This window comes from Loxodonta africana, chromosome 1 (assembly GCF_030014295.1).
Source record: "Loxodonta africana isolate mLoxAfr1 chromosome 1, mLoxAfr1.hap2, whole genome shotgun sequence".
NCBI classification, from domain to species: Eukaryota; Metazoa; Chordata; class Mammalia; order Proboscidea; family Elephantidae; genus Loxodonta; species Loxodonta africana.
The window spans coordinates 62041203-62061978 of NC_087342.1; the positions used below are offsets into that span (position 1 = coordinate 62041203).

The 20776-nt window shown below is 40.7% G+C and overlaps 1 protein-coding gene across 8 annotated transcripts in view; it reads left to right on the forward strand.

Moving 5' to 3' along the window:
- The window catches only part of RNF144B (ring finger protein 144B), a 222446-nt gene that overhangs the window by 125554 nt on the left and 76116 nt on the right, over nt 1-20776 (forward strand). For 2 of the 8 annotated variants that reach the window (XM_064281222.1, XM_064281248.1), the window contains exon 1: nt 8111-8417. The exons of 3 other annotated variants lie outside the window; for them this stretch is intronic. The gene's annotated coding sequence lies outside the window, so the exon portion shown is untranslated. Of the gene's footprint in view, nt 1-8095; nt 8418-20776 lie in introns of those variants that run through there. 3 more of the 8 variants (XM_064281261.1, XM_023555765.2, XM_003416452.4) reach the window with 3 other exon arrangements.

Here is a 20776-nt window from a genome sequence, read left to right on the forward strand (position 1 = left end):
AAAATTGGTGGACATTCAACCATTTCAGGAGGCAGCATATGATCAAGAACTGATGGTACTGAAGGAAGAGGTCCAAGCAGCACTGAAAGCATTGGCTGAAAACAAGGCTCCAGAAATTGACAGAATACCAATTGAGATGTTTCAACAAAAGGATGCAGCACTGGAAATGCTCACTAGCCTATACCAAGAAATTTAAAATACAACTAGCTGGCCAGCTGACTGGAAGAGATCCATATTTGTGCCCATTCCAAAGAAAGGTGATCCAACAGAATGCAGAAATTATCAAACAATATCACTAATATCACACTTAAGAAAATTTTACTGAAGGCAATTCACAAGTGGTTGCAGCAGTACATTGACAGGGAACTGCCAGAAATTCAAGCTGGATTCAGAAGAGGATGTGGAACCAGGGATATCATTGCTGATGTCAGATGGATCGTGGCTGAAAGCAGAGAATATCAGAAAGATGTTTAACCCACTGCTGTCAAGTCGATTCCGACTCATAGTCACCCTATAGGACAGAGTAGAACTGCCCTATAGAGTTTCCAAGGAGTGCCTGGTGGATTTGAACTACTGACCTTTTGGTTAGTAGCCATAGCACTTAACCACTACACTACTAGGGTTTCTGAAAGATGTTTACCTGTGTATTATTGATTATGCAAAGGCATTCATTCGACTGTGTGGATTGCAAAAAGTTATGGATAACGTTGCAAAGAATGGGAATTCCAGAACAATTAATTGCACTCATGAGGAACCTGTCCTTAGACCAAGGGAATACTTCGTGGTTTAAAGTCAGGAAAGGTGTGCGTCGGGGTTGTATCCTTTCACCATGCTTATTCAGTCCGTATGCTGAGCAAATAATCTGAGAAGCTGGACTGTTTTTAGAAGAATGTGGCATCAGGATTGGAGGAATTCTCATTAACAACCTGTGATATGCAGATGACACAGCCTTGCTTGCTGAAAGTGAAGAGGACTTGAAGCACTTACTAATGAAGATCAAAGACCACAGCCTTCAGTATGGATTGCACCATACATCAACATAAAGAAAACAAAAATCCCACAACTGGACCAATAAGCAACATCATGGTAAATGGAGAAATGATTGAAGTTGTCAAGGAGTTTATTTTACTTGGATCTACAATCAATGCCCACAGACGCAGCAGTCAAGAAATCAAAAGATGCATTGCATTGGGCAAATCTGCTGTGAGAGATCTCTTTAGAGTGTTAAAAAGCAAAGATGTCACCTTAAGGACTAAGGTGCACCTGACCCAAGCAATGGTGTTTTCAGCCGCCTCATATGTATGTGAAAGCTGGACAATGAGGAAGACAGAAGAAGAATCGATACATTTGAACTATGATGTTGGTGAAGAATATTGAATATACCATGGACTGCCAGAAGAACGAACAAATCTGTCTTGGAGGAAGTACAGCCAGAATTCTCATTAGAAGTGAGGATGGCCAGATTTTGTTTCACATGCTTCCAGCACGTTATTAGGAGGGACCAGTCCCTGGACAAGGACATCATGCTTGGTAGAGTAGAGGGTCAGTGAAAAAGAGACACAGTGGCTGCAACAATGGGCTCAAGCATAACAACAATTGTGAGGATGGCACAGGACTGGGCAGTGTTTCATTCTGTTGTTCATGGGGTTGCTATGAGTCGGAACTGACTCAGCAGCACCTAATAACAACAGTTTGAAGCCAAGAAATATTTTGATATTTGATTTAGCACAAACCAAACCTATCGCCATCAATAGCGACACTATAGGACTGAGTAGAACTGCCCTATAGAGTTTCCAAGGAGCGCCTGGTGGATTTGAACTGCTGATCTTTTGGTTAGCAGCTGTAGCTCTTAACTACTTTGTATTTAAGTTGGATATGGATGTAAACTGCAGAGACCCTTCTTTTCCTATAAACCAGTTGGTACCTTGGCCAGGATGACAACTTACAGGAGCATTGTTTTGGGACTCCTTTTTTCGTTGACTGTCTTATGCAGGAGTTTAAAGGAGACAGTAATATTAGTAGAAGAATTAATAGAAACCTTGTAAGCATAAAAATTCTCAAGCCTTTTTCTTCTGACTTTCCAGTGGAGACTTCTTCACTCTGAGGTCATGCAGTGTTTTTTTTTTTTTTCCCTCTGGAGAGAGGTGATGAGCAAGGTTGACAAACTCCATTTTCTCCTAGGCTCTTAACCCTAGCTTGTTTGTGATTTTATACAGTACAGTAAAACCTGTGAGAGCTGGAACCTATGTAGGGCGGAAATCTGTCAGAGAGAGAAAACTCGAATATTTTCCATGAAGTAGAGAGTGATATAAAAGTAGTGACTGTACCCTGTCAAAGGCGGAAAACTTGTGAGACCCGGAAAAAGGAGGCAGTCCTGTTGAGTTCCTGCTCTCACAGGTTTTGCCGTATGTTGAGAATAGAGCAACAGAACCCTGTTGAGTCTTGCCCTCCCCTTTAGCTCTCCATCCCGTGTCGCTAAGGGCTCTTAATGTGGCATAATGGCAACGGCAACTTGAGATTGTTCTGGTCAGGTTTTTCTTGTTGGGGCCCAGCTGGTTTCTGCTTGCTCTGTGAGGTCTTAAGCTGCTTCTTGTACTTACGAAATAGAACCAGAATGACATGTCTCCTTGGTGATACTTTAGTTTTCAAGACTGAGGTAACTGGGTGATCATTGCTGTGTAATATTTTGACTTTCTGAGGTCTCTTCTTTGACAGCCATGGGAACCTGACTGTATCTCTAGGCATAGTTTTTAATCACATTATTTTGTAATGTTCTTACTTGTATTTTCATTGTATCTTACTCTTAGTTCTATACTCAGTGTCTTCAGTAAATGTTGAATGAATGAATAAAATGAACCCTATTAGATGCAACAGAAAAATTAAAATGGGATTGTAACCATTTGGAAATAGAAATGACCAGACTGCCAATGGCAGAACACCATAGCCTTTGCCTTATATTTTTTCCTGTGGAGAGAGAACTGCACCTACTGCAGGAGCTGGATTCCCAGTAATTGAGTTCTTCCATCTGATTTATTGTAATGAACAAATCATAAAAAAAACAAGTTTTATTGTATTTTAACCATAGGGTATAATTAAGATGCCAAGTCTTAGGTATGGGTTACTAACTTACATACTAAGGTAGAATGGAAGAGTAATTTCAATAGCACAAGAATGAGTCTTGATTTTTCTTTATATTAATTAAAGAGAAAAATTTTCTGCAAAAGAAATTCCACATGTTGATTCTCTTCTTGTGTGGAACCACAATGCATTTTATTTTTTTATCTCATACATCTATTATGTAGTATGATATATTATTTATCATACAAGTATTTTACACACAGACATGTAAAAAAACCAACCAAACCCACTGCCGTCAAGTAGATTCCCACTCACAGTGACTCTCTAGGACAGAGTAGAACTGCCTCATGGGGTTTCCAAGGCCGTAATCTTTATGGAATCAGACTGTTACATCTTTCTCCTACAGAGCAGCTGATAAGTTCAAACTACCAACCTTTCAGTTAGCAGCCGAGTGTTTTAATTGTAACCGAATCTCGGGTTCTTGTCCTGTCCTATTAGCCGATTGAAATAAGATGGACGCCAATTGCCAGGGAAACAGAAAGTGGCAATTTATTGTCTGTGCAGACAAGGAGCAATGTGAAAGACCTAGCAGCTGAAAGACCCAGGGCTTCCCATCTCAGGAAATTGGGGATCTTTTATGTCCCCAGTGGGCAAGCATTGACACCTGAAACCCTACACCCTGAGCCATCCCATGCCCAAATTTGGAGATACAGGTGCTGAGTCACTCTTCATAGGAAGTCAGCCTTGTGGGACTTCTCGCTTTACAAAGGGGCTTGGGTGGTGCTGTGTGCCGGAGAATATCTTCCCCTCTGGTGATGCTCAGGTCCAGGGTCAGGTAAGAACAGGGTTCTCCAGATTTGTGCATGCCCCAAGATCTTGGCCCACACATGTGCAAAGATCTTGTGCCAAATACAAACTGTGGACCATGGTTTTCAAGGACAGCGAACGAAGGCGGAGTTGGGGCATGGTGGAGCAGGGTTTCATAACCACTGCTCTGTCAGGACTCCTTCACAGTCATATAAACCAAAACCCATTGCCATCAAGTCAATTACAACTCATAGCAACCCTTTAGGACAGAGTAGAACTGCCCCATAGAGTTTCCAAGGAGTGCTTGGTGGATTCGAACTGCCGACCTTTTGGTTAGCAGCCATAGCACTTAACCACTGTGCCACCAGGGTTTCCTCACAGTCATACAGAATCTAATAATTATATATATATATATATTTTTTTTTTGGCCTTGTGTACAGGGAAACCTTTTAAGTATGCTTTGGATTTATTTTGCTTCTGCTTTTATCTGACTTTAGGCATATTGCAAGTTAATACAATCACTAGAATTTAGATTACTTACCATTAATGTCAAGATTTTATTTGCCTTTTCTTTAGGAAAGTGTGTAATTTAGATTAGGAAATGACTCTGTTATGACGAAGGTCAATATGATCACAATCTGTCTTCGGTGTACACTTTGTAATGTTATGTCTGTTATTGCTCAGAAAACAAAACCATATTTTTGTGGCTTATAGTGACTGGATTTTACTTCTCATCTGAGATACTGAATGTTACGTTTATTTTTGCATTCTAAAAGGATCAGTTCCTTCTTAGGCTTATATGAAGGCTTCTCTTTTACTCACCCTTTAAATCCTGGTGTTCTTTTGGGTTCTTTTTTCTGACCCCTTTCCTTTCTCTTCCCTTTTCCCTTCCCTTTTTAGAGGAATACAATGACTGAGTTCCTATTGTGTATCAGGCCAGTGCCATGGTATACAGCTGAGCAGGTTGTGTACTGCACAGTTCCAGGAGGTGACATTTACTGCCCCACCCCCAGACTTGTTCAGTACAGGTATCTCTGACTATCAGACATGGTGCTAGCTACTTTACAAACCTCTCATTTACCCTCACAACAACTTAAAATATGAATATCATCATTGCCATTGGTTTAGTGGTAGAATTCTCACCTTCCTCGCAGGAGACCCAGGTTTGATTCCTGGTCAATGAATCTCGTGAGCAGCTACCACTCGTCTGTTAGTGAAAGCTTGTGTGTTGCTATGACACTGAACAGGTTTCAGTGGAGCTTCCAGACTAAGATGTCCTAAGAAGAAAGGCCTGGTGATCTACTTCTGAAAATCAGATGATGACCAGATGGTAAAATGGTATGATCGTTGAAATGGCGTAGAACCAGGCAGCATTTTGTTCCATTGTGTAGGGGGCTGCCATGAGTTGGAGCTGACTCTGTAGCAGAAAATCACAACAACAACAATTTTACAGGTAAAAAAACTGAATTTTGGGTATGTTAAAAAACAAACTTGCTTAAGGTCAAGTAATGAGTAGGTGGTAGAGTTTGTCTGGATCTAAAACTTCTACTTTTCCACCTCTAAGCATGTTACCTTGTATGGTAATTTAAAAAGTGGACTCCGTGTTGAACTTTGGTTTGAGGTGCCAAAGTTTTGTAGACACTACTGAATAAACTAACCTCTTAGTAGGTGCTTTGTTGATCTTTTTTGGTTTTTGTCCATCAGTGAAGGAGCCCTGGTGGAGCAAATGTTACACACTTGACTGTTAACTGAAAGATCAGCAATTTGAACCCACCATCCACTCCATGGGAGAAAGATGTGGCAGTCTGCTTCTGTAAAGATTTACAGCCTTGGAAACCCTTTGGGAGCAGTTCTACTGCATTCTATAGGGCTGCTAGGAGTCAGAATAGACTTGACCACAGTGGGTTTTTGTGTTGTGTCTTAGTCATCTACTGCTGCAGTAACAGAAATAACCACAAGCGAATGGCTTTAACAAACAGAAGTTTATTCTCTCACATCCTGTTAGGCTAGAAGTCCAAATTCAGGGTGTCAGCTCCAGGAGAAGACTTTCTCTGTCAGCTCTGGAGGAAGGTCCTTGTTATCAATCTTCAACTGGGCTAGGAACTTCTCTGGTACCCCGGGTCCAAAGGATGCATTCTGCTCCTGGCACTTCTTTCTTGGTGGTATGAGGTCCCCCTGTCTCTCTGCTTGCTTTTCTCTTTTATATATCAAAAGTGATTGGCTCAAGACAAAATCTAATCTTGTAGATTGAGTCCTGCCTCATTTACGTAACTGACACTGATGCTTATCCCACCTCATTAACATCATAGAGGTAGGATTTACAACATATAGGAAAATCACATCAGATGACAAAATGGTGGACAGCCACACAATAGTGGGAATCATGGCCTAGCTGAATTGATACACATATTTTGGGGGGACACAATTCAATCTATGACAGGATGGGTCCATCAATGATGGTTACTGCACCAAGAACATTCTTTGAAGTACATTATCTAAGAGCCTAAGCCACTGGTAAACTGAAATTAGACATCCGTCAGGGTGGTTTTCATTAACATGCATCTTTCTCATCTAACACAGATTTAGGTCTTGTTCCAGCTCTGCCCCTATCTGAGTCTGGCCAACCACTTAAATCTCTCTAGACCTCAGGTTCTTCATCTTTAAAATTGTGTTGGCCTAAAATATAGCAAGGGGCGTTTCAGGCTCAGACATCCTTTGATTCTATTACTTTGGGCCCCCACTGTGTGTTCTCCTGCTGTCATATTGCTAGTCTTCCTGCGTGTCCTAGCATTACACACATAGATATACCGTGTTCTTCAGCACTTGGCTTTGACCTAGAGGTTTTCTCTAACACGGAGCTGAGAAGCAGTTTTCTTGTATCGCTTGGAACAGTGCCTACTGCTGCTACTTCACTGGCATGCACAGATCGCTTCCACAAAGGCCTTGTGATTCCCTTCCTTTTAGGAAGCACATTCCTGACTGTGGTTGCAAAAGTAGAGTGACGTTGAGGAGTGAGCACAGAAAGAATCCTGTATCAGAGCAGTGATGTTTCTAAACTGCAGTGGGCAACAGAGTTGGGACTGAGACTGTGACATATCAGTGTGTAGGGAGTGAGTAGATATGTAATCCATTATACACATCACCCAAATTAAGTGGCCAAGGTTTAGGAGTGAGGAAGGCACCATATCATAGTACCCCACAGCTTCTGGATTATTTTGTTACACTTTTTTTTTTTTAACCAAAAAAAAAAAAGAAACCAAGTATGTTGCCGTCAAGTCTGTTCTTACTCATGGCAACGCCATGTGTTACAGAATAGAGCTGAGCGCCATAAGGTTTTCCTGGCTGTAATCTTTATGGAAGCAGAACACCAGGTCTTTCTTCCACGGTGCTGCTGGGTGGATTAGAACTGCCAACTTTTCTGTTAGTCGTCAATCACAAACTGCTTGCATCACCCAGGGACCTATATTTTTCTTTAACTGAGGGCAAAACGAGTGAAGTTACTTTGTATTTCCTATATAATTTGTTGACACAGCATTTGAAACAATCATTGTTTCATAAAGTTGTGCATGTACTTTATGAGGTAAACTAGAATGCCCTGATTTGATGCGCCCGAATGCTAATTTTACCATTAGACGCAAAAGGACAAATCAGGTCCAAGATGTTTTTGATGAGATCATGCATTGGAAGTGTTTCTATAAAAACAGTTTTCCGGTGAGGTGGGAAAGGCAGGTTTGAGCTGTTAGAAATAGAAGAAATGAATTTAAAGAGCTGGGGAGGAGGGTGTGGAAAGGTGCCCGGTGAGACTATGGGCAGAGAAGCAGCAAGCTGTGAAGGCCAAGAGGTGAAATTTCTTTGTCTGGGCAGAATGAAGGGCATGAGGGGCTGCTGCCTGGACACCCAGCTCTAAATTTCTGGGGCTGCAGTCCCAGGAAGTGTGTGCAGTTGATTCGACTCATATGACCCTATAGGATATATGGCTGAAATCTTCCAAGGCTGAAATCTTCTTGGGGCAGATCACCAGGTCTTTCTTGCACGGAGCAGCTTGTGGGCTGGAACCACTGACTCTTCCAGGAGAACAAGGGAGAAATCCGGACAAGCAGAGCGAATGCGGGAGGGCTTGCTTGTACCCACGCTGGCCGGCCAGGTTCGGACAGGGTAAAGGCCATCATCACCTGCAGCTGAAGTGCGACTCAGCTGGGAAGTAGGAAGTGCCGCGCCTGAGCTTCCTGTACAAGTAAACGCAGGGCTTCGGCGCGGCTGTTTGGAGCCGTACCGCTCGCTCTGCCAGGTTCACGGGCATCGCGGCTGCTCAGGCCAGGAGGCGGCTGTGTGCTCCTCCTCCTGGCCAATCGGTCTGGGAGCACAAGTCCTGTTGCAGTCCTGCAAAGTGTCAAGCTGTCAGCCGCAGAGCACGGAGGAAGAGGAAAAGAATGAAACAGTTCTCCCTCCTCGGAGTAAGAGCTGCCGAAGCCAACCGGGAGGGAGGGGATTGAGAAGCCCGGAGCTGGGAGCAACAAAGCTCTCCTGCCGAGGTAGGTTTATCGAGCTTTTTAAATGCTGAAGGCGTTGAAAGACGGGAGTGGTGCTTGACTAAGGAAAAAGACTGAAGACCATGGGTTTTAAAGCTTTATTTTCTGCCTCCACTGCTTTTCCACTGCTTAAACCTTACCGAATTGAATGAATTCTGAATGCCTTAAACACCTGTTAACTTTTTAAAATAGGTATCTTTGTAAAGGTTAAAAAAAAAAGTTTCATTTGTGATCAAACAGGAACCCTGGTGGCGCAATGCTTAAGACCTCGGCTGCTAAGCAAAAGGTCAGCAGTTCAAATCCACCAGCCTCTGCTTGGAAACCCTGTGGGGCAGTTCTACTCTGTCCTATATGGTCGCTATGAGTCGGAATCGACTGGACAGCAACGGGTTTTTTTTTTTTTTTAATTGGTTTGGTAATCAGTCTGTACAGAATGTGTCATAGAATTTAAGATTAAGGTTAAAACTTTCCTGTGTTTTAAGAGGAGATCAAAAGTTGGCATGATCTTGGATGTTTACCCTCTGTTATTTGGAACCGCATACCGATATGGTGACATACATAGCTATGAATAAGATGTTATACAAACCATGGGATCTTGGGTATACATTCTGGTATTATTTTATCAGATAATTGCTCATAAAACAGAATGAAACGCTGATCCTATACTGCAGTCCTCAAGTTTAAGTTAAAATGAAACTGATTCTTAACAAGCATTCCATTTCCACAGGGAAAGGTGTTTGCTCACCCCTTTCAGAGCACCTTTTGCTTTTCTTACTAGTTGCGGGGATTCTGCTGATGGTCTACTCTTGATGCCTAGATTCCCACGTATGCATTTCTCAGAAGTCCATCCCCATTCCTGTGAAAATGCTCCCTTTCCTGGTGTTTCCACTGTCGCCTGTCACTTTCTTATTCTTTTCTGCCATACATATCAAAACATTAGCTGAGCCTCCCAATGGGATTGTCAGTATTGTTCTCATTTGGCATTTCTAGATGTTTATTTGAACCTTGTGAGGTGTGAATTAAAGGACAACGTCACTGACATTCTTGAAACAGCAGATTGGGGGTGTCTAGGCCCAGAAGCAAAACGAACTGAACTCTGAAATGACTCAGTTCTTAGGGTGTGGGTGAGCGGCAAAAGGAACCCAGCCAGTCTGAACTGAGCTGCTGGCTAGTGACAGCCTCTGGCTACTGCAGATTTCACTAAAATAAGTCTCCTGGTCCCTGGTCCATTTCCACATCTAATTGCTCTGCTGGTGCCTCCTTCTTACTTCCCAACCCGAGTTCTTTCCATGGGTAGCATTCCCTTCAGTTATTTCTAAAACTGTCTTGAGATGGAGGAAAGAGGGGGGAGAAAAAGAAACCTATAACAGATCCACAAAGCCATTTGGAGATAATTGTATTATGAAATCCAAAACCACTGTTCCCCACCGCCCCTGCCCTGCCCTTACACACCTCTGGCTGGTATTTTATTCTTTGTGGTGGGTACACTAATTTAGACAAATAGTGACATGAAGGGAAAAAAAAATTCTTTCAGAAGTCTGACTAATTGAAACTGTCTTGAAGGGTAAACAATACAAGGTAAATATAAAAAAAAAAAAATTTAGTGGATATAAAATAGATGTCGAATAGCAGAATCAGGTTGATTGCTTTTTTTTTTTTTTTTAAAGCAAACAGAAAAACAGTCACCAAAAAAACTCGTACCAATCACCTTAGATAACTACTGTGCTGGAAGTGAAGGTTTGAGTGTGGTCAAATCCTGTCCATTTACCCAGTGTTTTACAAATATTTACAGTCATCTATGCCAAGTATCTTTGTGCTGAGCCCCAGAGAACATTCTCAGCATTCAAAAGCCCCAGTCTCATGGATGGTTTTAGTTCACTGGCAATTTAAAGGCATCCGGGCTTCCAAACTAGGTCAACTTAAGAATTTTTTTTTTAAATAATCAGTTTTTGGGTTTCAAATTATGAGCCAGGTTTTAAGAGCCAAACTTGACAGCAGAGAGAAAAGCGTGCTGTCTTTAGGAAGGAAAAAAGTTTGTATTACCTACGTAGTAAGACCACTATGAGTCGGAATCGACTCGATGGCAATGGAGGGGTTTTTTTTTTTTTTTTTTTGGTTTTAAGACCGTTTAGTTTTCTGGAAAATATGTTTCTCATCAACAGTATGAATACTTTTAAGCTGAGAAAGTATAGCGAATCTTTCCTTCTTGAAAAGTCCTTTCAGTATTTGAGATGCTTAGAAACACTTCTCTGTAGTGCTTCTGCTCATCCTGGCTTCTGTGTTACCTGTGGCCTTGACTTGTGACATTACTTTCTTGTTCAGTGAGGTCCTTGGTATTTGAAATCTGCAGTGTGAGGTAAAGGTCAGGAATCATGCTGACCCCAGATGTTGGTGGGTGAACAAAGTCCAAACAGTTTGGGGACTAAACCGACTTTGTACGACTGATTACTTTGGATATGGAAAGGGGCCAAGCTGCTCTAGAAGTCATACTTTCCACTTTGGACTTCAGGGAGTAAGTGTCTTGCAGTCACTGCTTCCAAGTACCTAGGCATTTTTTAGGCCTGCCTATTTTTTATAGGGTCTCAAGGAAACTCTGGTGGCGTAGTGGTTAAGTGCTACAGCTGCTAACCAAAGGGTCGGCAGTTCGAATCTGCCAGGTGCTCCTTGGAAACTCTATGGGGCAGTTCTGCTCTGTTCTGTAGGATCGCTATGAGTTGGAATTGACTCGACGGCACTGGGTTTGTTTTTGGTATAGGGTCTCAATGAGTCAGAATTGACTCGATGGTAATGGGTTTTTGTAGGTCGGAATCGACTTGATGGCAATGGGTAATTTTTTTTTTTTTAACAGTCGCCATGAGTCAAAATCAGTTTGCCGGCAATGGTTTTTTTGTTTTGTTTTTTTTTTTTTTTTTGATCTTAATTTATAGAAGCTCCTTAGTCAGCTACAGCAGATTGTCAATATCAACTTCTGAATCACTGCAAGGGAGCACAGACAAGAACCATGCCTTTAATATTTTTTTTCCTCCATATACATTCAGAAAAGTTACTCATTGTACTATTGGGTGACTACTATTTGCTAGGCAAATGGTTAATGCTCTCGGCTGCTAACTGAAAGGTTGGTGGTTCAGGTCTACCCAGAGGCACCTCAGAAGAAAGGCCTGGTGATCTACTTCCAAAATATCAGTCATTGAAAACCCTATGGAGCACAGTTCTAGTCTGACACACATGGAGTTGCCCTGAGTTGGAGTGGACTTAGCAGTTGGTGGCTGGCTGTGCTAGATGCTAAGGAAATAAAGATGTATGTGACGTGGTTTCTCTCCTGAAGGAATTCACGTAAGCTTGAAAGTGACTTTGGACTAGAATGGTAATCCTCAATCTATGTGGTTTTAGCATAGTATGAAAAAACTTTGACTATTGTCGTCTCGATCCATGTTTTTTGGGGGATAATATTACCCTGATGTCAGCTAACTTTGAAAAGCCATATAACACCCAAGTTATGGTGTTTTTTTTCATCTTTAGGTGTATGTGGGAGGCCTTGGACTAACTATTTTTTTTCTTGGTCCATTTTGTATTTCCTTGGCCAATGAGTATGTCTAAACACAATGCATCATACTGTAGTACTTATTAAAAAGAGACTAAAAGTGACTGAAAGTATAACTGATTCTGCAACATGGAATGAGAAACTTCTAATCTATGATCGGATGCCTTTCTTGAAATGGAAAAACAACTACCTAAGTGAAATACACTTCTCCTATTCATAGCTGGAGATACTTGTAATCTCATGACTTGTAGTATCTATTAAAAAACACATTTTGAAAGCCATATCTGATTGGTCTCTAATTTCTCTGTGGTCATGAGTTTGCTTCTTTGTCTCTCTTGGGAAGATAGACCAAGACGTTCAGTTCTTTCTTTTCTGATCTTGCAGCTGAAGCTATAAACCCACAAATTGTCCTACATATGATTCTATGAAACCATCTGTTGACAACCTCCTCAACTTGTCTACCCTTTATAATAAGGGACTGGGTTTAATCACCTTTACAACCTTATCACCTAACATGTGTAGAGTTAAGTTCTTTATGTGCTGACTTTGTTTCTTGCATTATGGACTCATGTTATAAGAAACTGATTTGGCAAAGACTTACAAATGTACACCCAGCACCTAGCTTAACATGGAATGGAGGAGACTCCTCCTCCTAGCTGGTTTGAAATTTGTTTCTAATTAAAATTTCTAAATGACACTTTTAACTTTCACAGGAAGTGGTAATATTTACACATTCGTATTCATTTGGAGAAAAAGATTGAGTTAGGTATTTGTGTTTTAGTGACTGTAGTAGTTTCCTCGTAATAGCATGACCCAAGAAACAGCCTGACTCTTAACTCCATGGGGCTTTTCAAAATACCACTTCTCCTTGATCTGTTAATGACATCATTGTCTGACCTGCCTTTAAGCGGTGTTCCTTCCTGCTTCTGAGCTTTGTTGTGATGCCAGGCGGGGGAAGAAAATTATTCGGCGGGGTTGTATGAATAATTGTGGGAGGAGGGGGAACCACTGATTAAAAGTGGGGTGGGCTGGCAAATAGGGGAGTTGTCAGGAGGGAGCTAGCATGACGAACATAAGATTACAATGCCAGAAACATCATTGAGCTTTTATCCAAATGCTCACTCCCACCTTCCTCGATAAGTTTATACAGTACCGTTGGGAAAGCTGGGAATGGATTTTCACTTCTGGAGTCTTACCTTTAGCAGTAATGAGAACATGGAAAGAGGGCACGAAAAAAAGAAATCTCCTTTTTAGGAAAAGAAACAGCATTTTGCGAGTGTTAAAACTTGACATGCTAGATGATTTTTTTCTTTCTAAATTTAATGTAAAATTGTATCAGTACAAACTGTATCTCTGCCCTAGGAAACCCTGGTGGCATTGTGGTGAAGTGCTACGGCTGCTAACCAAAGAGTTGGCAGTTTGAATCAGTCAGGCGCTCCTTGGAAACCATATGGGGCAGTTCTACTCTGTCCTATAGGGTCGCTATGAGTCAGAATTGACTCGACAGCGACGGGTTTTTTTGTTTGTTTATATCTATGCCCTATAGGGTTTAAAATGAGCTTATCACAATGCCATGTGCTTTACTGGCGATGCTCTCATTTTTCCCCTAATATATATTTTGGGTCCCTCGGTGGTGCACTCAGCTGCTAACCAGAAGGTTGGAGATTCAAGTCCACCCAGAGGCACCTTAGAAGAAAGGCTTGGTGATCTACTTCCATAAGATTGCACCCATTGAAAACTCTGTGGAGCACACTTCTACTCTGACATGCATGGGGTTGCCATGAGTAGGAATTGACCTGACAATAGCTGATATATATTTTGTAGGAAAAAAATAAAATGAGATTTTATTAGAATAGTTATCTGTGGTAGACTTTATTCCTAACCTAATTTCAGTTAGCAAGGAGACTGTTGAGAAGCAGTTCTTGCTAATATTTAAGATGTTTCTCCTAGTGGAGTCTTTCTTTTTCACCCACAAAAAGATCGCCCATTGCCATCGAGCCAGTTCCCACTCATAGCGACCCTATAGAATAGAGTAGGGTACCCCACTGGGTTTCCAAGGCTGTAATCTTTATGGAACCAGAGACTGCCACATCTTTCTCCTGCAGAGTGGCTGATGGGTTCCAACTACCAATCTTTTGGTTAGCAGATAAGCGGTTTAACCACTGTGCCACCAAAACAAAAAAACCAAACCTTTGCCATCGAATCATTTCCGACTCATAGTGACCCTATGGGACAGAGTAGAACTGTCCCATAGGGTTTCCAAGGAATGGCTGGTGGATTTGAACTGCCGACCTGTTGGTTAGCTGCCAAGCTCTTAACCACTGTGCCACCAGGGCTCCTTACAAAAAGGTTAATAGGGATGTATTTACCTATCATTTCCATTTTTAGAAAATAATTGTCTCCAGATTACAAAGTTATAATCTTATTGCTACCCTAGACACTCCTGAGATGCAGATATTAAAATGAAGGAACTATATAGACTGAAGTGTTCTTTCATTTCTTGGTTTCTTCTAAATCAGACTGAAACAGTGGAGAGAAGAACGGTGTCCCATTTCTTATCACTTGAGAGACAGTGATAACAATGTTTTATGACATGGTTACCTTACAAAGCCCACATAGGTAGATACCTACTTCCATCACATGTAAGGATTAAATATTTTTTGGTGTATTTATGCTAGAGAATGTTTCCTAATCTGTTTTATCAAAAAAACAAAACAAAACTAATAATGATAGGGTCCTAGGTGTGACACACCATGTATCTACTGTCAGTTACTTGTTGGCCTTCAGCATTATTTAAAAAAATAATTACAGAGATACAAAATATACTTGAGTAACTATATTTTTCTGATTGCTAGTGAGGCTGCATGTGTTCCCATTTGTTTATGCGCCCTTACAGCACGGATTAGAATGGTTTTTCCAATATTACTTCATGTGTATTGGTTCATCGAGTCCCTGAATGGCCAGAGATGCAGCCTGGGGCTCTATCATGAGCCCTTGCCTCTCTTAACAGCAACACTTGTTGCCCTTACTATTGCTACCAGTCAGCAGCTCTGTCTTCCATCCCCAACTGTATCTGGTATGGAATTGCAGCAAATGGCTATACAAGTGAGTCCAGGTTATTAAAGACTTCTTTAACTCAAGTATGGTATTTTTGAGAATATTCAATTAGAGATTTGTAATATTTTAACAAGTCAGTTTGTGCAATGTGTGGATCAACCTGAACAATGTGAGGGGTAGACATTGGCCTTCCAGTAACAATCTCATAAGGAGAAAGCTTATGAGAACCGAGAGGGGTAGATCTTAGGTTTAAAAGAAACTAAAGGAAAGACTTTAGTCCAAGGTAAATTCAGACTTGCTTAGCTTGGCTAACAGATTCTTAAATGATCCATTAGTTCTTTCAATGAGACCTGAAAATTGAGGATGATAGGGGCAGTGCAGCCACTGATAAATAGGGAAGATGTGGCAAATTTCCTTAATAATTTGTCTAGTAAAATGAGTGCCTTGATCACTGTAAAGAGTTGTTGGACTGCCCCAAGCTGGTGTTATGTTTTCAGGTAATTTCTTAGCCGCAAAAGTGGCAGTAGTCTGTTTACAAAGGGTTGCTTCAACCCAGTTTGAGAAGCAACAGATTATTACAAGTACATATTTAAATCCATTTGAGGGTGGTAACTGTATGAAACCAGTTTGCTATTCTAGCATTGGGCTGGAAGGCAAAGGGTAGTGTCCAGCAGGAGCTTTTAGGTGTTTTCCTGGGTCGTGGCAGGAGCATGCAGAGCAGTGGGAATACTTGCTCTGCAGCTTCAAAGAATTTTTTCCACCAGTACTTTCTTAAGATTTCAATCATTTTATTTCTACCTAGGTGGGATCCTTCATGTAAGGCCTGCATCATAGGAACATGTAAATGTTTAGGCAGGACTAATTTCCCTTTAGGGCCAGTCCATAAATTAGTATCAGGATCCTGGCAACAGCCCACTTTTTTCCATTTTTCTCCTTCATTAGCTAAAGCCAGTTGTTGATCCTTTTCATGATACTTTGGGTTTAAGTCAAATAAGTTATAATTATTCATAAATAAGCCAGGATAATCACCATCGTCAGTTCTCATAAGAGCAGAAACAAGGAGAGAGGCTATTTATTTAGGGTTTGTTTATATAATTCAGGATGCTCTTTTCTGAATTTTTGCCTTCTGAGTTCTTTGGCAAGGGGCACATGGAGAAAGAACTTGTTCTACAGGTTCAAAAAATTTTTAATTCCACCAATATTTTTCCAAGATATTTAACATTTCTGTTTTCCCTAAATGTAAAGGTAAATTGAGTTTCTGAACTTTAGGAAAATGTGAGGATTTTGGAAAAACAACTTTTCCATTAGGTCCAACTCACAAATTATTGGTTGGGTTCTGGTAATATCTTACTCTCTTCCAACTTATTAACCCAGCTCAAAGGACAGTGTGTTGGTGTCATTTGAGCAGCCTTGGTGTTAAAGGAAGAAGTTAGAGGTTTTTGTGAACAAATAAGGATAATCCTTAGCTTGACATCTTGGAGGAGGAAAGAAGCCCTGAGAAATATTTTTATCAGGAATTTCCTGTTTAAAATTATCCATCTTTTTGCAAAAGTTTGTCATATGTTCTACAGTAGCTTAAGGTATTCCCCATCAGTGTTTTTGCTAAGTAGTAAACATGTCATACCCCTTTAAAGGTAAGTGTTCATAATAAGTTTCAATTAAAGGGTAATATAGATATTCTGGCAAAACAATTTTATTGTTAAGCCTAGTCCAAAGCTTTGTTCTTGGAATTTGTGGCAATCTTCAGATTTCCTTTTTGTAATTTTCATCTAAAGGAGTGGTTTGTTGATGAGCAGTATGAAGCACAGATTTTTCAGTGAAAAGATTAAAGTATGAGGTTCTAAGAGAGCAAGGGTTGGAAAGGTTTGGGAGGCAGCCTGTTTAGTGGCTGCATCGGCTAGATTATTTCTGCAGATTTCCCTGGTTTGAGGGACTACTATTTAGGTTGATGTATCAAGACTTTTATGACTACAACTTCAGAAGGGAGTAATAAGGTATCCAGTAACTCAGTTATTAAGATCCCGTTTTTAATAGTGGACCTAGATGAGGTCAGATATCCTCTTTGTCTCCAAAACATGCTAAAGTCATGGACTAATCCAACTGCTTAACAAGACTCCATGAAAATATTCACAGATTTTCCAAATACAATTTTATAGGCTTTGGTTAAGGCTATTACTTCAGCTTGATGGGCTGAAGTAGCTTCTGGAAGAGGTTGACTGAAGAAACTTCTGTAGAGGTGGTGACTGCATATCCAGCCTGATATGGGCTAGAAAGATGAAGTCATAAATAAGAGCCATCAACGAATAAATTTAGGTCAGGGTTGCTAAGGGTTGTTTATTTAGGCTTAAGCAGTCATGTTTCCAGTATTCTTCTTCCTCTAATATGGGAAGGAGGTGGCAGGATTTAAGTGCACTACAGTGTGAAGTTTAATATTGGTTGCAGCCAGAAGAATGATTTCATAGGAGGTGAGTCTGCTGGCAGACAAATGCTGTGTACATGTGGAGTTTAGTAAAGCAGATACAGCATGTGGTATCTAAATGTATAAGAAGTTTCCAAGGACTATACCTGCAGGAGATTCTATAAGTTTAGCTATGGCAGCCACAGCCAAAAGGGAGGGTATCCTCTTGTGACTGGGTAAAGCTAAAGACTGTAATAGCCTACAGGTCTATGTTGGCCACTGTGCTTTTGAGCTAGTTGCCCTAATACATTTCCATTTATTTCTTGTACAAATGGTAAAAAATCTAAGTGGTAATTTGGAAAACTTCTAATTGAAGCAGAGGTTAAAGCATCTTGGCAGAGCAGTTAAGCATTTGGCTGCTAACCAAAAGTCGGCAGTTCGAATCCACCAGCTGCTCCTCGGAAACCCTATGGGGCAGTTCTACTCTGCCCTATAGGGTTACTATGAGTTGGAATTGACTCGACAGCAAAGGGTTTAAAAAAAAAATTGCCATCGAGTCGATTCCAACTCATAGAGACCCTATAGGACAGAGCAGAACTACCCCATAGAGTTTCCAAGGAGCGCCTGGTGGCTTCAAACTGCCAACCTTTTGGTTAGCAGCCGTAGCCCTTAAACTCTATGCCACCAGGGTTTCTAATGGGTTTAGTTTGTTTTTTTTTTTAATGTTTAGTAATCTTCTGGAGTAAGTTGAATTGAGTCTGGTTCAGGTTTCTTTAAGTGTTTATTTAAGGACTGAGCCAGCAAAGAAAAATTAAGGATCCAGGTTTGACAATAACTTATGTAGGCCAAGGAACCCACAAGTTGCTTTTTTGTTTTGGGAACTGGGTAGGCTAAAATAGTTTCTTTTGGAATGGATGGAAATTCCTTGGGCAGAGATTAAATGGCCCAAGTATTTGACCATGAGTTGGGACAGTTGTAATTTATCTTTAGTTACTTTGTGTCCCACTCTGACCAAATGTTTAAGTAAAATTGAACTGCCCTCTAAACAAGCTTCTTTAGATGATGAGCACACAAGTAAATTATCTACATCTTGGAATAAAGTAGAATGATGGGTATGATGGTTAAGATTGTAAAGGCTGTAGATCAACAAGTAAAACTTGGGAAAAGTAGGTGGGAGTGATTCAGTGAATCCCTGAGGCATCACAGTCCAGGTGAATTGTTGACCTTCCCGAGTGAAGGTAAATAGGCCTTGGCTGCCTGGATGTAGAGGAATACTAAAAAAGGCACTGCAAAGGTCTACAACAGTGAAATGTGTGGTTTCTGGTGGAACTCTTGACAATGAAAAATGAGGTTTTGGAACCACTGGAAATCTGGGAATGACTATCTGGTTAATTAAATGGAGGTCCTGAACAAACCTCCAGCCTTGGCTATTGGGTTTTTTGACAGGAAGGACTTAGGTATTAGTACTAGGAATTATAAGACCATTAGATAAAAAATCCTGTATTATGAGTGCAAGGCCCTCTTTAGCTTCCTGTTTTAATTGATATTGTTGCATTTTTGGCAGGAGTTTGGAAGAATCAACCTGAATTTTAACTGGTTTAGCAGACAAGACTCTGCCTACATAAGTGGATGTGGTGGTCCATAACATGTTAGGGATTGAAGAAAGACCTCCCTGTAATGGAGGTTTAGGTGAACTACAATTTGTTGTGGGCAAAGGTAATGCCTGCATATGACAAATGATTTCTTCATCAGTTTCTGAATTTACTTGTTCATTGTTCTTGGGTAGACTTCATAAGACTTCACTCTTACTATTAAATTGTAGGTGGCAATTCCATTTAGATAAAAGGTCTCTCCCTAGTAAATCAATGGGTGTATCAGGATTTAAAAGGAAAGGATGAAAATGCTCAATAAGTCCTAAAGATAGTGGTACATGTTGTGGATGATATGAAGTTTGTGGTTTACTGGTAACCCCAACAATTTTTGTAGTTTGCTTACTCTGGTGTAGAGGCTTTTGTAAACATGTGGGGTTAATAGCAGATAAAGTAGTTCCAGTATCAGTTAAAAACTTACAATTAACAATTGAAACAGTTTCATCTGGAGAATTCAGAGTTACTACAGGAAAAGCTCTTTGTATACCCCAGAGCTTCTTCATGCAAATTTTGGTTTGGGAGACACGTATTGGGATGTCTTGTTTATTCTTGGGTTTAAAACAGTTATTTTTCCAGTGGCCTGGTTTCTTGAATAAATGGCATACTTTTAAAAAATTACTGTTATTAGAGGATCCAGGTGTTGGTTGATTGGACTTCCCCTTTTATTCAGTGCTTTGCAACTGCTGTAATTATAAGGCCATTCATTTATTTTGTTTTGCTTTTGTCTTTAATTCTTGGCTTTGCTTTTCTTGCTCTGTATCTTTAGCTTGTTGTTCAGTGGTCTGAGATAATTTATGAGCTAAGGTACTGAGGTCAGTAGTAGGAGCTTTTTCCTGATTCAAATTATGCCTCTTCACCAGATTGGATATATTAGGGTCTAACACATTAAAAAATAATGATATGATGACAAGCATATACAGGTTTGGCAGAGGATATTTCTACATGCGTATTTGTATGTGCTGCAAGATATCCATGTATATCGTAGAGCACACAGGGGACAAAGTTATGAAAACTCCTTAGCCATAATGAAGCACCTTGAGGGACTGAGCCACTCTAGCCTGAGGGCTTAGGACCATAGTGTTGGGGAACATTTAGATCATTCTGCATAATGTAGTCCATAAAGACAATGTTCTACATTCTACTTTGGTGAATAGTGACTGGGGTCTTAAAAGCTTGTGAGTAGCTGTCTAAGATAAAGTTATTGGTCTCTTTCTCTCTGGAGCAAAGGAGAGTAAAGAACATTAAAGACTCAAGGAAATAATCAGTGCAAAGGACTAACGAACCACATGAACCACAGCCTCCGCTAACCTGAAACCAGAAGAACTAGATGATTCCTGGCTACCACTACTGACCACTCTGATTGGTATCACAATAGAAGGTACTGGATAGAGTGAAAGAAAAAATGTAGAACAAAATTCAAATTTATAAAAAAAAGACCAGACTTACTATTCTTATAGAGACTAGTGGAATCCCTGAGACTATGGCCCTTAGGCAACCGTCAAACCTGGAACTGAGCCCACTCCCAGAAATCACTTTTCAGCCTAACAATAGACAGGCCTATAAAGTGAACAGTAACACCTGTGAAGGACGTGTCCTCAGGACAATCAACCATATGAAACCAAAATGAAAACATTTTCCCAAAACCAAAGTTCAGAATGCAGGCAGGGGCAGAAAAGATGGGCAAATGGAAACAGGGAACCCAGGGAAGAAGTGGGTA